Below are 17,852 nucleotides of genomic sequence, written 5' to 3'. Positions count from 1 at the left end.
TGCAAAAAAAATAAATAAAGAGGGGAAAAAAAGGGACCGTGAGAATATTTGGTAAAATATCAGGAATGGGGTTTTTTTGGGTCTGGTCTTCTTTTTTGCGCCCTTGCGTTAAAGACGCCCAGGCTTGTAACTCCGGAGTAAGCCGCCCGGCGAGGTTTCTGCTCCAAACAGGTAGAGAGGCTTGTTTGTTCGGGGGGTGGGGGCGTACCGCTTACCTGGGGGAGCAACCCCCCCCCCACCGGTGAGGTCTGGTTTTCTTTTTTTTGCGCGCGATCCTAGCAATCTGTCGGTCTAGGAGAGTGGAGGGGTGGGGGAGCCGGCCCCAGCCTCGTAGGAACCCGTCTCCGGATCCCCTCCTTTCCTGGACCACCGCGTTTTTCTCCGCCGCCTCTCCCCCCCTCCCCACCACCACCCGGACGCCAAACAATAAGCGTGCAAAGCGGAAGGCGGCTGGGTATTTTTTGCACGCGAGCGAGCCTGGAGTGTGAGTGTTGTGTGTCACAAGGGAGGGGGGGAAAGGGTTTCCCCCGGCGGAGAACGGGGAAGAGAGTGCCAAAGGCTTCGCGGGGGTTGGGGATCCCCCTCTTTTTCCTCCCCCCCTCTCTCCTTCTCTCTTTCCTTTCCCTTTCTCTCTCCTTCTCTCCCTTTCTCTCCTCTCCCTTTTTCCTTTTCCCCTTTTCTCTCCTTTCCCCATTTTTCCTTTCCCTTTCTCTTCTTCTCTCCCTTTCTCCTCTCCCTTTCTCTCCTTCCCCTTTCTCATTCTCTCCCTTTCTCCTCTCCCCTTCGCCTCTCTCTCTCCTCTTTCCCTTTCTCCTCTCCCTTTCTCTCCCTCTCCCTCTCCCCCTTTCTCCTTCTCTCCTCTCCCTTTCTCTCTCCTTCTCTCCCTTTCTCTTCTTTCTCTCCTCTTTCCCTTTCTCTCTCTCCCTTTCTCTCTCTACTCCCTTTCTCTCCCTTTCTCCTTTTCTCTCTCTCTCTCCCCCCTCCGGTTGAATTCTCTCTCTCTCTTTTTAAATCAATCAGCGGGTCCGGTTGCCATTCAGCTGGCTTCCCCAGACAGGAAGTTCTCCCCTTTGATGCCGGGGGGGGGGAGAGGAGGATGGGAGGAGGGAGGGAGAGAGGGAGGGAGGGGGAAGCGGAGGGCTCGCAAGACAATTATTTGCGTTGTTCAACTTGGCTTTTCAAGATTGTAACTTTGGATGGTCAGAAGGTGGAGTGGAAGCGGGGGGGGGGGGGCGGAGGAGAGAGAGAGGGGGGGGCAGCGAGGGGGGAGGGAACCAGCCAGCCAGCCGGGCGGAAGGCGTCTCCTCCAAGCTCCCTTTCCGATAGGAATCTGGGACACATTTTGCCAGCAGCCACAAGAAGCGCGGGGGCCCTTTTGGTAATAAAAAAAAAAAAGGAAGGAAAAAAAAAATCGCCCAATGTAATTTGACACTTCAACTTGCTGGGCTTCTCGGGCGAGTTCGATTCACTTTTCTTCTCTTCTACTAACGCGGCGCTGCTTTCCCAAACGCCCCCCTCCCCTTTTTCCCCCCCTTTTCCCCTCCCACCTTTTTGCCTGGGTGAAGGTTGGGGTGGCGGTTCCTTTTTTCCAAGAAAAAAAATTTCCTGGTTATTCTTAATTTTTTTTTGGGGGGGAGATTTCCCCCCCTTCTGGTGGTTATTCTTTTCTCTCTCTCCTCCCCCCCCCCTTAGAAACCCCCCCCGGAAAAAAAAGCAAGGGGGAAATAAGCGCGGTCGCAAAAGACACACACGCCGAGCCGCACGGACGCACACACTCACACACATACACGCGCGTGCAAAAGGAAAAACACACAACTTCACCTTCCTCCAGCCCAGCCGGACCGCGATCTTGCAAATCCGCAGGGCTTCAAGGGGGAGAGAGAGAGAGAGAGAAGGAGGGGCGGGGGGGGGCAAGCAAAACGATCGGGGTGGGGGCCCCCTTTTTCTCCCCCCCCCCCAATGCCGCTTCTCCTCTCGTGGCCTTTTTGGATGCTTTGCTTCGCCCGCCGGCTTCCCCAGCTGCTCGGCTTCCCCTAGGTAAGTTTTTTGCATCCGTGCGTTGTGGGGGGGGGGGTCATGGGGGGGGGTTCCCCCTCCATCGGGGGGGGGGGGCTTTGCAGAAACAATGGAAAGTCCGGATTTGGGAGGAAATGAAGGAAAGCGGAGAGAAAGAGATGGGCAGGCGCGGGGGCTCGGATGGAGCTTTGGCCAGCGATTTTTTTGGGGGGGGGGGCAGAGTTTGGGGGTGGCGAGCTTGCAAAAAAAAAGCCAAAAAAAAATAATCCGGGGGGCTCCTTCCAGCGAGCGCGTCTCGCCGAGTGGGAAGACTTCTTAAAGGGGCCGGGGAGCTTTTTTCCCCTTCGGTAATCGTCGATCTTGCGAGGTGGCGGGGGGGGGGGGCTGTGGGGTGGGAGGAGGGAGAATGAGAGGGATGCGCTTAATTAATTGGCCTGCGAGATTAAATAAGTTGCTTGCTTTGCTTGTTTGTTTGTTTTCCAAGAAAAAAGGGGTGGAATTGGGAGAGAAGGGGAAAGAGATACCGGGTATTTTATGAGATATATGGATGGATGGATGGATAGATAGATGATAGAGAAAGGGAGAGAAATAGATAGATAAAAAGACAGAGAAATAGAGAGAGAGAAATAGGTAGATAGATAGATAAAGCGAGAAATAGAGAAAAATAGAGAAATAGGTAGATAAAAAGAAGGAGAGAAATAGATAGAAAAGAGATAGATAAAGAGAGAAATAGAGACAGAGAGAAAGAAAGAAAGAGAAAGTGACAGAGAAAGAGATAGATAGATAAATAGAGAAAGAGAGAAATAGATATAGATACATAGATAGAGAAAGAGAGAGAGAAAGAAAGAGAAAAATATATAGCTAGATAGAGAAAGAGATAGAAATAGATAGAAAAACAGATAAAGAGAGAGAAATAGAGAAAGAGAAAGAAAGAGAGAGAAAGAGACAGAGAAAGAGATAGAGATAGAAATAGATAGATAGATAGATAGAGAAAGAGAGAGAGAGAGAAAGAAAGAAAGAGAGAAATAGAAAGAGAGAATAAAATATTGGGGGTGGGTGCGGAAGGATGCAAGGAACAAAGAAAGAAAGAAAGAAAGAAAGAAAGAAAGAAAGAAAGAAAGAAAGAGGGGAGCAAAGAAGGAATCCGCCTTCCGTATGAATTGAACCGACCGGGAGAGGTGTTCCTTTTGTGTTTGCCTTGTGTTTTGTGTGTGTAGCTGAAGTTTGGAGGAAGCCGCAACAATGTTGCCTCGGCAAGGGAAGGCAAAACCAGAAGCGGTTGTGGCAATAATGACAATAACAACAATAATAGTAACAACAACAACAACAACAATAATAATAGAACAAAAACAAAGGAGGTTTAAAAATAAGCTGTTGGGTGGCTGGCTGAAGTGTGTGGTGTATTTGTGTGTGGGGGTTTGTAGGTGTGTTCCCCCCCCCTTTGCTTTTCCGGGCTCTCTCTCCCTCCTCCCCCCCCCACGTCTGAGCCGGCTGCCTGGGATTTTGGTGTTGCCCGCGTGGAAGAGAAAAAAGGGATGTGCAAGCTATGGGGAAGATGATGGTGAAGAAGAAGAAAAAGAGGTGGGTGGGAGGGAGAATCCCCCCGGCCTTTCACTCGCAGGCTTGGGGAATGGAGACCTCTTTGGCTAGGGTGGGGGGGCTTGGAATAGCCCCCCAACCATTCCATCCCTTCCTACATCTGTCCAAGGAGGCCAGGAGAAGGAAGGGAGGGGGGGCGCGGGCGAAGGGACCATGTGTGTATTTGTGTGTGTGTGTATGCACACGCCTTTTTAAAATGGGGGTATGGGGAGGGTCACTTCACACACATACACCCCACATCCCCCCCCTCTGGCTGGAACGCTAGCCGGTCAAAACAAAAATAAAAAATAAAAACAACAACTCCAGCAACGCCAGCCTGGAGTTCTTGCCTGGACCCCTGAGAAAGTCTCGCAGGATGAAAAAGAAAAGTGGGGAGGGGGTGGCAGAAGGGGAAAGGGAGTGGGTGTCGTCCCCCCCCCCAAGGGAGAATCCCAATATATATACTGCTCAAAAAAAGAAAGGGAACACTTTAAACCACACAATATAACTCCAAGTCAATCAAAATTCTGGGAAATCAAACTGTCCACTTAGGAAGCAACACTGATTGACAATCAATTTCACAGGCTGTTGTGCAAATGGAATAGTTGTGCAAATGAAATATTCAATGAGAATATTTCATTCAGATCTAGCATGTGCTCTTGGAGTGTTCTCTTTAATTTCTTTGAGCAATGTTTATATCTTTTTCTTCTGTCTTGCAAACTTTTTCAATTTTTTTTATTTTTTTGGGGGGGGGGGGCTGGGAAGGAGAGAAGGGTTCCCTTTTGGAAACTCCCCACCCTTCCAAAATACTGCCTCCCCTTCCTCTTTTAATTAGAAGCACCATTAAACATGGGCCTAAAGAAATGGTGGGGGGCTTGTGTGGGGAGGGAGCTGCGAAGCCCACAGGGTAGAAGGTTTGACTTGGCCCTAGTCGTTGTGGGTCACAAGAGAGAGAGGTAGAGTTTGAAGGACGGGGTCCCCTACCATCGCTGGGAGTTGTGTGTGTTTGGGGGGTACGTGCATGTTTCTTGCAAAACATAAATGCGAGGGGGGGAGAGACAGACAGACAGACAAAACTGGAATTGCTGATTTGATCTCTTAAAGGATGTTTTTTTGGGGGGGCAGAAGAATTGGCTCTGATGTGACCCTGGGTATTCTGAGCTATTTGTCTGTCCGTCCATTCGTCTGTCCATCCATCTATCCATCTATCTATCCATCAAAACATACATGGGGGGGGATACAGACAGACAAACAGACAGACTGGAATTAAAACTGGAATTATTGATCTGATCTCTTAAAGGATGTTTTGGGGGGGGGGCAGAAGAATTGGCTCAGATGTGACCCTGGGTGTTCTGAACCATCTGCCTGCCTGCCTCTCTATCCATCCATCCATCCATCCATCCATCCATCCATCCATCCATCCATCCATCCATCCATCCATCCATCTATCTAATCTATCTATCTATCTATCTATCTATCTATCTATCTATCGTATCTATCTATCTATCATCTATCTATCTATCATCTATCTATCTATCCATCCATCCATCCATCCATGCATCCATCCATGCATCCATCCATCCATCCATCCATCCATCCATCCATCCATCCATCCAACCAACCAACCAACCAACCAACCAACCAACCAACCAACCAACCAACCAACCATCTCTCTCTCTCTCTCTCTCATCCATCCATCCGTCAAAACATACATGGGGGGATACAGACAGACAGACAGACAGACAGACAGACAGACAGACAGACAAAACTGGAATTGCTCTTCTGATCTCTTAGAGGATGTTTTGGGGGTTCCAGAAGAATTGGCTCTGATGTGACGCTGGGTGTTCTGAGCAATCTCTCTCTTTCTCTGTCTCTTTCTGTCTCCCTCCCTCCCTCCTCCTTTCTCTGCTCCTCACCCCCTCCCTCCCCCTTGACACGAGAGTGAAGGATTTAACTTGGCAGGTTGAACAAATGCCCTCTGAAAGGTTTCCAAGAGACAGTAAGAACGCAAAAGGGAGCAAGATTGAAAGGAGCATGAATGCCTGCGAATGGACTGAATCTTTCGGGGTTTGGGGGAGTGGGAGACGGGGGGGGGGGGCGGGGGATGAAATGGCTTTTTTTTTATTAAAAAAGGAGAAAGAGCCCCAGTGGGACTGGAAAGGGCAAAAGGCTTTTTGAGAACCAAGGATGCCTGGGTAGACAAGGGAAGGAGGCGGCTGGGATGGGGAGAATGTTTTGGATTTGCAATATTGGTTTCTTGGCTTTAGAAACGGGACAGGAGGTTAATGATGGGACATTATTATTATTATTATTGTTGTTGTTGTTGTTGTTGTTGTTATTAAAATTATAAAAATAAACTTTATTAGTTAAAAGTAAAATTACATAAAGAGTAAATGACACTAAGCATAGAGTAAGAAAATAGACAAATGTAACATAGACTTCTGTAGTGCATTTTTTGCAGAATATCACAAGGTCAGTGAGGTAAGATTAGCTAGATAGGTAGGTAAATATTTATCCTATATTCACTGCTCAAACAAAATAAAGGGAACACTTAAAAAACAGAATATAACTTCAAGTCAATCAAACCTCTGTGAAATCAAACTCTCCACTTAGGAAGCAACACTGATTGACAGTCAATTTCACAAGCTGTTGTGCAAATGGAATAGTTGTGTCAATGAAATATTTCAGTGAGAATATTTCATTCATTCAGATCTAAGATGTGTTATTTGAGTGTTCCCTTTATTTTTTTTGAGCCGTATATAAAATATATAATTTTAATTTTAAAGATTTCTATGATTTTATGGCAGTACCTACCTGTAGAACCAATATGTCAACCATAGTGTCGACACTTAATGGTAGCAACTTTAGTTGCGAAGTTTCTATGAGTAATTTGCGTAATCCATAATCCTCTCTGTATAATCGTGTCCGTTATTGATCGATATTTTATAGTTTTATCATAGGTCCATATTTCACGATTTTCTTATTGGTGTTTAGGTTTTTGCTTTTGTCTTTTCGGAGTTGAATGAAAAGAATCTATTTTTAGGTGATTGATTTTTTATCGATTTATTTTGAGTATTTGTATCGCTTGAGCCCAATATCTTGTAGTTCGTATGTCAACTTGTTGAATTCTGCGCATCGTAGGATTTTGTTAATAAAGTCAATCTGTATAGTCTGGAGGACAGAAGGAAAAGGGGGGACATGATCGAAACATTTAAATATATTAAAGGGTTAAATAAGGTCCAGGAGGGAAGTGTTTTTAATAGGAAAGTGAACACAAGAACAAGGGGACACAATCTGAAGTTAGTTGGGGGAAAGATCAAAAGCAACATGAGAAAATATTATTTTACTGGAAGAGTAGTAGATCCTTGGAACAAACTTCCAGCAGACGTGGTAGATAAATCCACAGTAACTGAATTTAAACATGCCTGGGATAAACATAGATCCATCCTAAGATAAAATACAGAAAATAGTATAAGGGCAGACTAGATGGACCATGAGGTCTTTTTCTGCCGTCAGACTTCTATGTTTCTATGTTTCTATGGTTGGAGTTGTCTCTTTTTTCCAATGCTGGGTATGTAGCATTCTTGCAGTGGTCAGAATATGAAGGATTATATATTTATTCTCATTTTCGTATGACGGGAATGATTATTTATTTGTTTTTGTTTGTTTGTTTTGTCAAGTATGTATTGGTTGTGTACAAAGATATAATAATATTTATATTTGTTTGTTTGTTTGTTAACTAGTTAGTTTGTGTGTTAGTATGTTTGTTAGTTCACTCAGGGCGGCTTACAATATAATAAATACAGTGAACCCTCGATCATCGCGAGGGTTCCGTTCCAGGACCCCACGCGATGATCGATTTTTAGCGAAGTAGCGGTGCGGAAGTAAAAAAACCATCTGCGCGTGCGCAGATGGTGTTTTTGCTTCCACTGCCGCCCGCCCTTCGCCCGCCCACCCCGTTGCTCGCGCCTGGGGTGCGCGCGCGTTTGGGGACTCCCTAGATCCGCTCCCCAGCTGGGGAGCGGATCTAGGGAGTCCCCAAACGCGCGCGCTTTCCCCAGCAACGCGCGCGCGGTGGGGACTCCCTAGATCCGCTCCCCAGCTGGGGAGCGGATCTAGGGAGTCCCCACCGCGCGCGCGTTGCTGGGGAAAGCGCGCGCGTTGCTGGGGAAAGCGCGCGCGTTTGGGGACTCCCTAGATCCGCTCCCCAGCTGGGGAGCGGATCTAGGGAGTCCCCACCGCGCACGCGTTGCTGGGGAAAGCGCGCGCGTTTGGGGACAGCGCGCGCGTTTGGGGACTCCCTATATCCGCTCCCCAGCTGGGGAGCGGATCTAGGGAGTCCCCAAACGCGCGCGCTTTCCCCAGCTGGGGAGCGGAGCTGGGATGTCCCCAAGCGCGTGCCGCCCGCCCGCCCACGCCGTTGCTCGCGCCGCCGCTGGGGTCTTACGGGGGCAAGAGGGGGAAGACCCAGGGAAGCCTCTGCCCGGCGGGGAAACTCCACCATCTATGCATGCCTGGAAGGGCACGCATGCGCAGATGGTGGAGTTTACTTCCTGGTTGAAAACTCGCGAAATAGCCCTTTCGCGATACTTGAACACGCAAAACTCGAGGGTTCACTGTACAATACAAAAAGATACAAGCAATAAGAAGACTAGTTAGTTTGTGTGTTAGTTAGTTAGTTAGTTAGTTAGTTAGTTAGTTACTATGTTTGTTAGTTCACTCAGGGCGGCTTACAATATAATAAATACAATACAAAAAGGAACAAGCAATAAGAAAAAGTTGAATATAATATCTAAAACTAAACCCCGTAATAAAACCCATTTGTATAAAAAACAGTCACAATCATATGCATACACACAATTCATAAAGTTTGGCCATGAAAGATGTTCAATTCATGGTTCCCAGGCCTGCCGGAAAAACCAGGTCTTTGTGGCCTTGCGGAAGGCCAGTAGGGTGGGAGCAGTACAGACACCAGCAGGTAGCTGGTTCCGTAGAGCCAGGGCAGCCACAGAGAAGGTCCCGCCAGCCTGCATTGCTTTGTCGATGGGACCTGGAGGAGGTTAACTCTGTGTGCTCTTATTGGTCTCTGAGAAGTATGTGGCAAGAGGCGGTCTCGTAGATAGTCCGGCCACCAGCCGTGTAGGGCTTTATAGGTAATAACCAACACTTTGAATTGTGCCCGGAGACTTATAGGAACCCAGTGCAGCTCGCAGATGCTATATGGGTATACTGAGATATATACATGACAGTTCACGTGGCTGCATTCGGGACTATTTGCAGTCTGCGAACACTTTTCAAGGGTAGCCCCATGTAGAGTGCATTGCAATAATCGAGAAGGGAGGTGATGAGGGCCTGAGCGACTGTGTGTAGAGCCTCCTGGTCCAAATATACATGATACGTACAGTGGTACCTCTACTTATGAACTTAGTTCATGCCATGACAAGGTTCTTAAGTAGAAAAGTTTGTAAGAAGAAGCAATTTTTCCCATAGGAATCAATGTCAAAGCAAATAATGCGTGCGATTGGGGAAACCACAGGGAGAATGGAGGCCCTGTTTCCTCCCAGGAGATTCCTAGAGAGGCCCCATGGAGGCTTCTCCCCACCTTTTTCCGGCCCCGTTTCCTCCCAGGAGATTCCTAGAGAGGCCCCACGAAGGCTTCTCCCCGCCTTTTCCGGCCCTGTTTCCTCCCAGGAGATTCCTAGAGAGGCCCCACGGAGGCTTCTCCCCGCCTTTTTCCGGCCCCGTTTCCTCCCAGGAGATTCCTAGAGAGGCCCCACGAAGGCTTCTCCCCGCCTTTTCCGGCCCTGTTTCCTCCCAGGAGATTCCTAGAGAGGCCCCACGGAGGCTTCTCCCTGCCTTTTCCGGGTACAGTTTCGGAGACTCGGATTTGTAAGTGGAAAATGGTTCTTGAGAAGAGGCAAAAAAATCTTGAACACCCGGTTCTTATCTAGAAAAGTTCATAAGTAGAGGCTTTCTTAGGTAGAGGTACCACTGTAATTATATCCTAGCGTTAGGGGAGGGAGCTTTGCACGAGGAGATGATGGCCGGAATGGGGTGGCCTCCCTTGGGCATGGCTTCTAAATAGGGTCAGAGTCAGACCAAGGGGTCAAGGCAGAAGCCTAGCCGCTCACTCCCTGGATTAGATTATAGTTTCCCTGGCCTTTGTCCATCTGCAAAAATGCTGGTTTCCCCCTCCCCCTAACCAGATAGAAGCAATATTGGGGGCTGTGGCCTGTAACTGAAGCCAGCGGGTGTAATAAATTAAGCCAGAAGTCAGATCTTGGCTTGGAGACCGGCGAGTGAGGGAATGCAGGCTTGTAAAAATTTCCATAGGGAGGTCTTTCTTGGTGCAAAAAAAAAAAAAAAGGCCTGCAGCCTCCAGAGATTCTACAGACAGACCACACAACATAGTTTGGCTGGACAGGTGACCGGGTTTAAAAATCCAGCATTTAATGGAAAGGAAAGAATGCGTGATGAAAATGCAGCCCCTTTCCCTATACACTGCTCAAAAAAAAAATTAAAGGGAACACTTTGTTGCAAGAATTGGGCATGGCTAGTGTACATGGGGCTACCTTTGAAAAGTGTTCGGAAACTTCAGATCGTGCAGAATGCAGCTGCGAGAGCAATCATGGGCTTTTCCAAATATGCCCATGTCACACCAACACTCCGCAGTCTGCATTGGTTGCCGATCAGTTTCCGGTCAAAATTCAAAGTGTTGGTTATGACCTATAAAGCCCTTCATGGCATCGGACCAGAATATCTCCGGGACCGCCTTCTGCCGCAGGAATCCCAGCAACCAGTTAAGTCCCACAGAGTTGGCCTTCTCCCGGTCCCGTTGACTAAACAATGTCGTCTGGAGAGACACAGGGAAGAGCCTTCTCTGTGGTGGCCCTGACCCTCTGGAACCAGCTCCCCCCAGAGATTAGGATCGCCCCCACCCTCCTTGCCTTTCGTAAGCTCCTTAAAAGCCACCTCTGCCGTCAGGCATGGGGGAACTGAGACATCTCCTTTGGCCTATATAGTTTATGCATGGTATGTTTGTGTGTATGTCTTGTTTTTAAATAAGGGGCTTTTTAGATATTTTAATTATTAGATTTGCTATTGTATATTGTTTTTACTATTGCTGTGAGCTGCCGCGAGTCTACGGAGAGGGGCAGCATACAAATCTAATAAATAATAATAATAATAATAATAATAATAATAATAATAATAATAATATATGATGTAAGTATGTTCTGTGTAATGGAAAAGAAACACTGTTAGAATTGTAACGAAGGCACGTCACAAAACTGTCCAAATATTTTTTCTTTTTTCTTTCAGTGTTTTGTTTGTCTTACTGTTTATGTCTGTGTTTATAAATAAAACACCTTTTATAAAAAAAAATTAAGAAAAGAAAGAAATAGAGGGTGACAGCAGTAAGGTATAAGACTCCTTGGGTGGGGAAGGGTGGTTGGCCTAGATGACCTGCATGGTCCCTTCCAACTCTGTTAATTTTTGTTATCTACAACAGTGGTCCCCAACGTTTTTTCCACCAGGGACCAGTTTCAGGAAGACAATTTTTCTATGGCCCAGTGGGGGCGGAAAAGGGCGTGGTTGGGGGCGGGATTAAGCATGGGGGTGCTGGTCCTCCCTGCCCCTCTTTCCCGCCATCGTCCTGTGGCCGGCAGAATCTGCCTCCCAAGCCCTCTTGCCCAGCGGGAGCTAAGCGCTGGAGAGAGGGGGTCAGGCTGGCCCTCCTGCCTCCCCCCAGCCAAAAACGCAAAAGCGCCCTGCGGCAGAAGCCAAAAGAGGCTTGAGCCTCTCGGTCCTTCCCGCCCCTCTGTCCCATCCATCGTCCTGTGGCCGGCAGAACCTGCCTCCTGAGGCCTCTTGCCCGGCGGGAGGCAAAGCGCTGGAGGGAGGGGGGTGGCGGCATGAGGGCCGGCAGCTGCTGACTCCACGGACCGGTGCAACATGCCCCGCGGCCCGGTACTGGTCCGCGGCCCGGTGGTTGGGGACCCCTGAATTCTACAAGATGACCCATTGCTGATTTTATAATCTGGAATTTGGAGCCTTTTCTACATAATCCCCCAAACGGAGCGAGTAATCTTCCCAATTGCCATTTTGTTTCTTATTTTATTCATAATAATAATATAAAATACTATTTCGTTATTCTGTGAGGATTACCGTATTTTTTCAGAGTATAAGACACATCCTTTTCCTCCCCAAAAAGAGTCTGAAAATTCAGGTGCATCTTATACTCTAAATGTAGCTTTTCTTTTGAAGCTTTTTCCCCCAACCCTAACGATCTTTCCAGCTAATGATCTTTCCAGCTCTTACCTTGCAGGTTCTTTCATTGTTACTCTTTGCGAAGAATGTTTTCCAAGCCCTAAGTCTTTGCAGGCTTTTTTTTTTCATGGCTCTAACTACATCCAAATGTTTCTTTCCAGCCCTAACTAGGTGCTAACAATGTTCCCAGCTCTTACTGGCTTGCAAGCTCTTTCATTGTTACTCTTTGCGAAGAATGTTTTCCAAGCCCTAAGTCTTTGCAGGGTTTTTTTCATTGCTCTAACTTGCTCCGAATGTTTCTCTCCAGCCCTAACCAGGTGCTAATGATTTTTCCAACTCTTACTGGCTTGCAAGCTCTTTCATTGTTACTCTCTGCAAAGAATGTTTTCCAAGCCCTATAAGTCTTTGCAGGGATATTTCCATTGCTCTACTCGCTCCAAGTGTTTTTTCCCAGGAACTAATGATTTTCCCAGCTCATACTGGTTGCAAGCTCTTTCATTGTTACTCTCTCCGAATAAGGTTTTTTTTGAAGCCCTAGCCGGGGGATAAAATAATGTGCTGAAGCTGACCAGACTAAGGACGCTAGCCAGATCAATATCTGGTAAGCAGATTCTTTTCCCCATTTTCCTTCCCCAAAACTAAGGTGTATCTTATACCCCAGTGTGTCTTATACTCCGAAAAATTCGGGAATCCCTCTTCTACTAGGGCCTGATTCAGATTTATGAAAGCCAGGCGGACCAGGGCTGACTTTTTTTTCCCCTCTTCAACTTGAAGATGGTGAAATACCAGCCCTCAAAACAAAAGGTCCATTGAAAGCGAGGTCTTGCAGTGGAACATGGAGGGTGGCCGAAGCTGTCCTCCCCCTCGTTTGTGAGACTGGGAAGAGTAAGAGAAAAGGCCGTGCTAAGGAGCTAAGTCTTAAAAGCAGGCTTGCAAAAACAGACGTCTCTTTGAAAGACCTAAGAGGGATATTAAAAATTGGAATTAGCGATACCCCGAAAGAGAAGTGGAAGACTTTTGTGTGGTGTAAATTGGGGTAACGCTCGCTTAAGGGTCTTACAACAACATAAATTTTGGGTGTCGGCCGAGGACTACCTTGTATGTATGTTGAGAGTAAATTAATCCACTTTCAAGAGGCAGAAAGTTTTCTCGGTAATCTTCTGCCATTAATAAAGCTTTTAAAGCGTTGCTTTTCAACCCTGGTTGGGGTAAAAGATCATTAAGGGGCTTGAAATGTAGATGTTAACTTAGTTCTCTCTCTCTTTCTCTCCCACTCTCTTTCTCTTTCTCTCTTTCTCTCCCCCTTCTCTCTCTCCCTCTCTCAATCCCTCTCTTTCTCCTCTCTCTCTCTCTTTCTCTCCCTCTCTTTGTCTTTCTCTCCCCTTCTCTCTTTCCCTCTCTCAATTCCTCTCTTTCAACTCTCTCTCTCTCTTTCTCTCTCTTTCTCTCTCTTTCTCTCTCTTTCTCTCTTTCTCTTTCTTTCTCTCTCTCTTCCCCTCTCTCAATCCTTCTCTTCCTCCACTCTCTCTTTCTCTCCCTCTCTTTCTCTTTCTCTCTTTCTCTCCCCCTTCTCTCTCTCCCTCTCTCAATCCCTCTCTTTCTCCCCTCTCTCTCTCTTTCTCTCTCTCTTTCTCTCTTTCTTTCTCTCTCTCTCTCTCCCCCTCTCTCAATCCTTCTCTCAATCCCTCTCTCTCCTCTCTCTGTCTCTCTCTTTCTCTCTCTCTCTCTCTCCCCCTCTCTCAATCCTTCTCTTCCTCCTCTCTCTCTTTCTCTCTTTCTTTCTCTCTTTCTCTCTCCCCTTCTCTCTCCCCCTCCTCTCTTGGGTTTTATACTTTGCCTTTCAAATCTGGGACTTCTCTTTAAAAACAAAGGAAACGTTTATTTTCCATAATGGTTTTGAAATCCAAAGATGGGTTCGCTGTTCTTGAGAATTTTAGCTTCCCGAAAGAAAATTTGGAAGAACAGTTCAAAGTTTGATAGTATTTGTGGCCCCCCTAAACTTTGAGCAGGATTAAGGATGCTGTTGGTGGAGGGAGGGAAGAAAGATGAATAATTATAATTATCCGCACCCTTTGTGAAAGAGTTGCCATGGAACAATGCTGCGGCAGCTTTGGCACGATAAAGGATGTGTTATAATTGAGTAAAATTGAACACAGCTCACTTGTTAGGAAGCAAATATCTGAATAAAAACAAATGCTAACACTGGTGTGCCAAATCCAGAGGCATCGAAGGATCTAACACAGTGTTTCCCAACCTTGGCAACTTGAAGATATTTGGACTTCAACTCCCAGAATTCCCCAGCCAGCGAATGCTGGCTGGGGAATTCTGGGAGTTGAAGTCCAAATATCTTCAAGTTGCCAAGGTTGGGAAATACTCTAACGGATGGAAAACTTGGGCGTCCTCCTCCATCCACAGCTCACATTAGAGAACCATCTTTCAGCTGTGGCGAGGGGGACGTTTGCCCAGGTTCACCTGGTGCACCAGTTGCGGCCCTATCTGGACCGGGAGTCACTGCTCACAGTCACTCATGCCCTCATCATCTTGAGATTCGACTACTGTAACACTCTCTACATGGGGCTACCTTTCAAGAGTGTTCGGAAACTTCAGATCGTGCAGAATGCAGCTGCGAGAGCAATCATGGGCTTCCCTAAATATGCCCATGTTACACCAACACTCCGCAGTCTGCATTGGTTGCCGATCAGTTTCCGGTCACAATTCAAAGTGTTGGTTATGACCTATAAAGCCCTTCATGGCACCGGACCAGAATATCTCCGGGACCGCCTTCTGCTACACGAATCCCAGCGACCTGTTAGGTCCCACAGAGTTGGTCTTCTCCGGGTCCCGTCAACTAAACAATGACGTCTGGCGGGTCCCAGAGGAAGAGCCTTCTCTGTGGCAGCCCCCACTCTCTGGAACCAGCTCCCTCCGGAGATTAGAACTGCCCCCACCCTCCTTGCCTTTTGTAAACTCCTTAAAACCCACCTCTGCCATCAGGCATGGGGAAATTGAGGCACACACCCCCCGGGCCTATACAATTTATGTATGGTATGTTTGTGTCTATGTCTGTTTTAATAATGGGGTTTTTTAAAAAGTTTTTTAAATTTATTAGATTTGTTATGAATTGTTTCATTGTATGCTGTGAGCCGCCCTGATGTGACCTAGTTGCATCATGGAAAATTTGCAAGAAAATAAGTGACCTCAGAGAGCCTCGGTGGTGCAGTGGTTAGAGTGCAGTCCTTCAAGCTACTTGTGCTGATCACCGGCTGCCCACAGTTTGGGAGATCGAATCTCAGTAGGCTCAGTCAACTCAGCCTTCCATCCTTCGGAGGTGGGTAAAATAAGGACCCAGATTGTTAGGGACTATATGCTTACTCTCTATAAACCACCTAGACAGGGCTATAAAGCACTGGGAAGTGGTATATAAGTCTTATTGCTATTGCTATTCAACCCTGAGCTGCAAATATTTTCTATTTCTGTTGCAAAGTGTGGCATTGCTTGAGAGAATGTTATCCTGTTTTACAATCTTTTGTTGTTGTTGTTGCCATAGTTGTTAAGTGAATCCCTGAAGTTGTTGAGTTAGTTAACACGGTGGTGGAAAACCTTAAAATGCTACTGTGTCCTCAACCAATCATGCTGTCTATCATTTATCCTTTTTTATGGCTCTTCCAATAATGGGGCTTAATCCACTGAAAAAGAGTCCAAGCACCTATTTGAAAACTTATCTTGGTCGGTAAGCCACTCCCACCCAGTCAAATGACCTTTAAGTCACCCCAGTCACATGATTGTCAAGCCACTCCTACCTGGTCCCATGGCTGGAAAGCCACTCCCACCCAGCCACATGCCTATCAAGCCACACCCACACCCACAGCGTGGCAGTATAAAAAAAAATTTGGAAGCCCATTGCTGCTTTAATACATGCTTTTTCTATGTCCCATACAATTTGAAGTTAAATGTCATTTTTAAAAATTTTCTTTAAAGAGAAAGTCTATTACTTTTTCCCCCATAAGTTCTCTTGCCTAGTCTTCAGTGAAGCTTCCTTGCTTATTGTTGTGGTTAGCTCTGGCCCAGCTCCTGCCCCAAGGACTGTGGATGTGGGGGAGACATCCACATGCTGCAGGCCTGTTTTGCCCCCAGTGGAATCTGATGGTGAAGGCTCCTCTGACCAAGAAGACATGAGTGACAGGGAGGAGGAGAGTGGGGCAGACAGCTCAGAAGGAGATCAATTCTCTAGCTCCTCCTTGGATTCAGAACAAGAGTTAATGATACAGCCACACATGCGGAGAGCGATGCATAGGCAACAACAACTGAGAGATTATTATCAGAGAAAATGAGGCCACCTGTGGTTGGGTGGGGCTGTGGTCATTAGTGAGGCTGCTATAAATAGCAGCCTGTGGGTTTGGCCATTGTGGAGGATTATCTGATCGTTGTGTTTCGTGACTGCTTTACTGACTTTGACTTTTTGTGTGCTGATTTTTCCCTGCTTTGAAACTAAACCAGAGCAAAGTGTGTTTCACTTTGTGAAAGAAGAAGGACTGTGAATTGCCTCACAGCTGCAAGCTAAGTATCTCAGAACTGATAAGGGACTTATACAAATTACCAGTTTGTTTGGAGACAAGTGCTCTTTGCTATACCAAAAGAGGGCTTGGTTTAAGTGAATTTTCATTATAACGAACATTGTTTTGAATTTTCAAACGTGTGTGTGTCTGAAATTTGTACCTGTGAATTTTTGGGAGGAGTCTACCAGAGAGCCCGACAGAAAGAACACTTATAGGGAAAGTGAAGCTAATTTACCGATTTGTTTCCTGACTCTGTAACTCATTCCTTTACTAAGAGCAAACTTTGGCTTGAGTAGTTGACGGAGTATATGTATGTGACTCTTCTGTGCAAACTTGCAGTAAGGTGGGCGTGGCAGAGGGCTGGCACCAACACTAGGCTGCCAGAACACTTCTCTTAAGTTGCGGTATGTCAGGGTGTGGTTCTCATCAGATACTCGCAGCGCTACTACTGGGATTGGGGTAGTATGAAGCTCCCGTGAAGTGTTAGTTTATAAGGCTTTGGTAAAACCACCACTTGCAATATTCCATCCAGCTTTGGTCACCACACTATAAAAAAGATGTTGAGACTCTAGAAAGGGTACAGAGAAGAACAACAAAGATGTTTAAGGGACTGGAGGCTAAAACACACGTACAGTTGTTGCAGGAACTGGGTATGTCTGGTTTAATGAAAAGAAGGACCAGGGATGACGTGATAGCATTCTTCCAATGTCTATGGGGTTGCCCCAAAGAAGAGGGACTCAAACTGTTCCCCAAAGCAGGACAAGAAGCAATGGGTGAAAACTATTCAACTTTGAACTGGTGAGACCCCATTTGGAATAATATTGTGTTCAGTTCTGGAGACCTCACCTACAAAAAGATATTGACAAAATTGAACGGGTCCAAAGACGGGCTACAAGAATGGTGGAAGGTCTTCAGCATAAAACGTATCAGGAAAGACTCAATGAACTCAATCTGTATAGTCTGGAGGACAGAAGGAAAAGGGGGGACATGATCAAAACATTTAAATATGTTAAAGGGTTAAATAAGGTTCAGGAGGGAAGTCTTTTTAATAGGAAAGTGAACACAAGAACAAGGGGACACAATCTGAAGTTAGTTGGGGGAAAGATCAAAGGCAACATGAGAAAATATTATTTTACTAAAAGAGTAGTAGATCCTTGGAACAAACTTCCAGCAGACGTGGTTGGTAAATCCACAGTAACTGAATGTAAACATGCCTGGGATAAACATAGATCCATTGTAAGGTAAAATACAGGAAATAGTTTAAGGGCAGACTAGATGGACCATGAGGTCTTTTTCTGCTGTCAGTCTTCTATGTTTCTATGAGAAGAGGTTTCCTGTCAGTTAGAACAATTCACCAGTGGAACAGCTTGCCACCAGAAGTTGTGAATGCTCCAACACTGGAAGGTTTTAAGAAGATGTCGGGTAACCATCTGT

The 17,852-nt window shown here is 46.4% G+C and overlaps 1 protein-coding gene across 7 annotated transcripts in view; it reads left to right on the top strand.

Annotated features, from left to right (window-relative positions):
• Positions 1-442: 442 nt before the first annotated feature.
• The window catches only part of ZMIZ1 (zinc finger MIZ-type containing 1), a 479,806-nt gene continuing 462,396 nt past the window's right edge, over positions 443-17,852 (top strand). For 5 of the 7 annotated variants that reach the window (XM_070752003.1, XM_070752002.1, XM_070752001.1 and 2 more), the window contains exon 1: positions 1,345-2,037. The gene's annotated coding sequence lies outside the window, so the exon portion shown is untranslated. Of the gene's footprint in view, positions 485-1,344; positions 2,038-6,620; positions 6,638-17,852 lie in introns of those variants that run through there. The other 2 variants (XM_070751999.1, XM_070752000.1) reach the window with 2 other exon arrangements.

Source organism: Erythrolamprus reginae, chromosome 5 (assembly GCF_031021105.1).
Source record: "Erythrolamprus reginae isolate rEryReg1 chromosome 5, rEryReg1.hap1, whole genome shotgun sequence".
In the NCBI taxonomy this organism is placed as follows: Eukaryota; Metazoa; Chordata; class Lepidosauria; order Squamata; family Dipsadidae; genus Erythrolamprus; species Erythrolamprus reginae.
The sequence above is the reverse complement of the archived record's forward strand: the minus strand, read 5'-3'. Positions and strand labels throughout refer to the sequence as shown.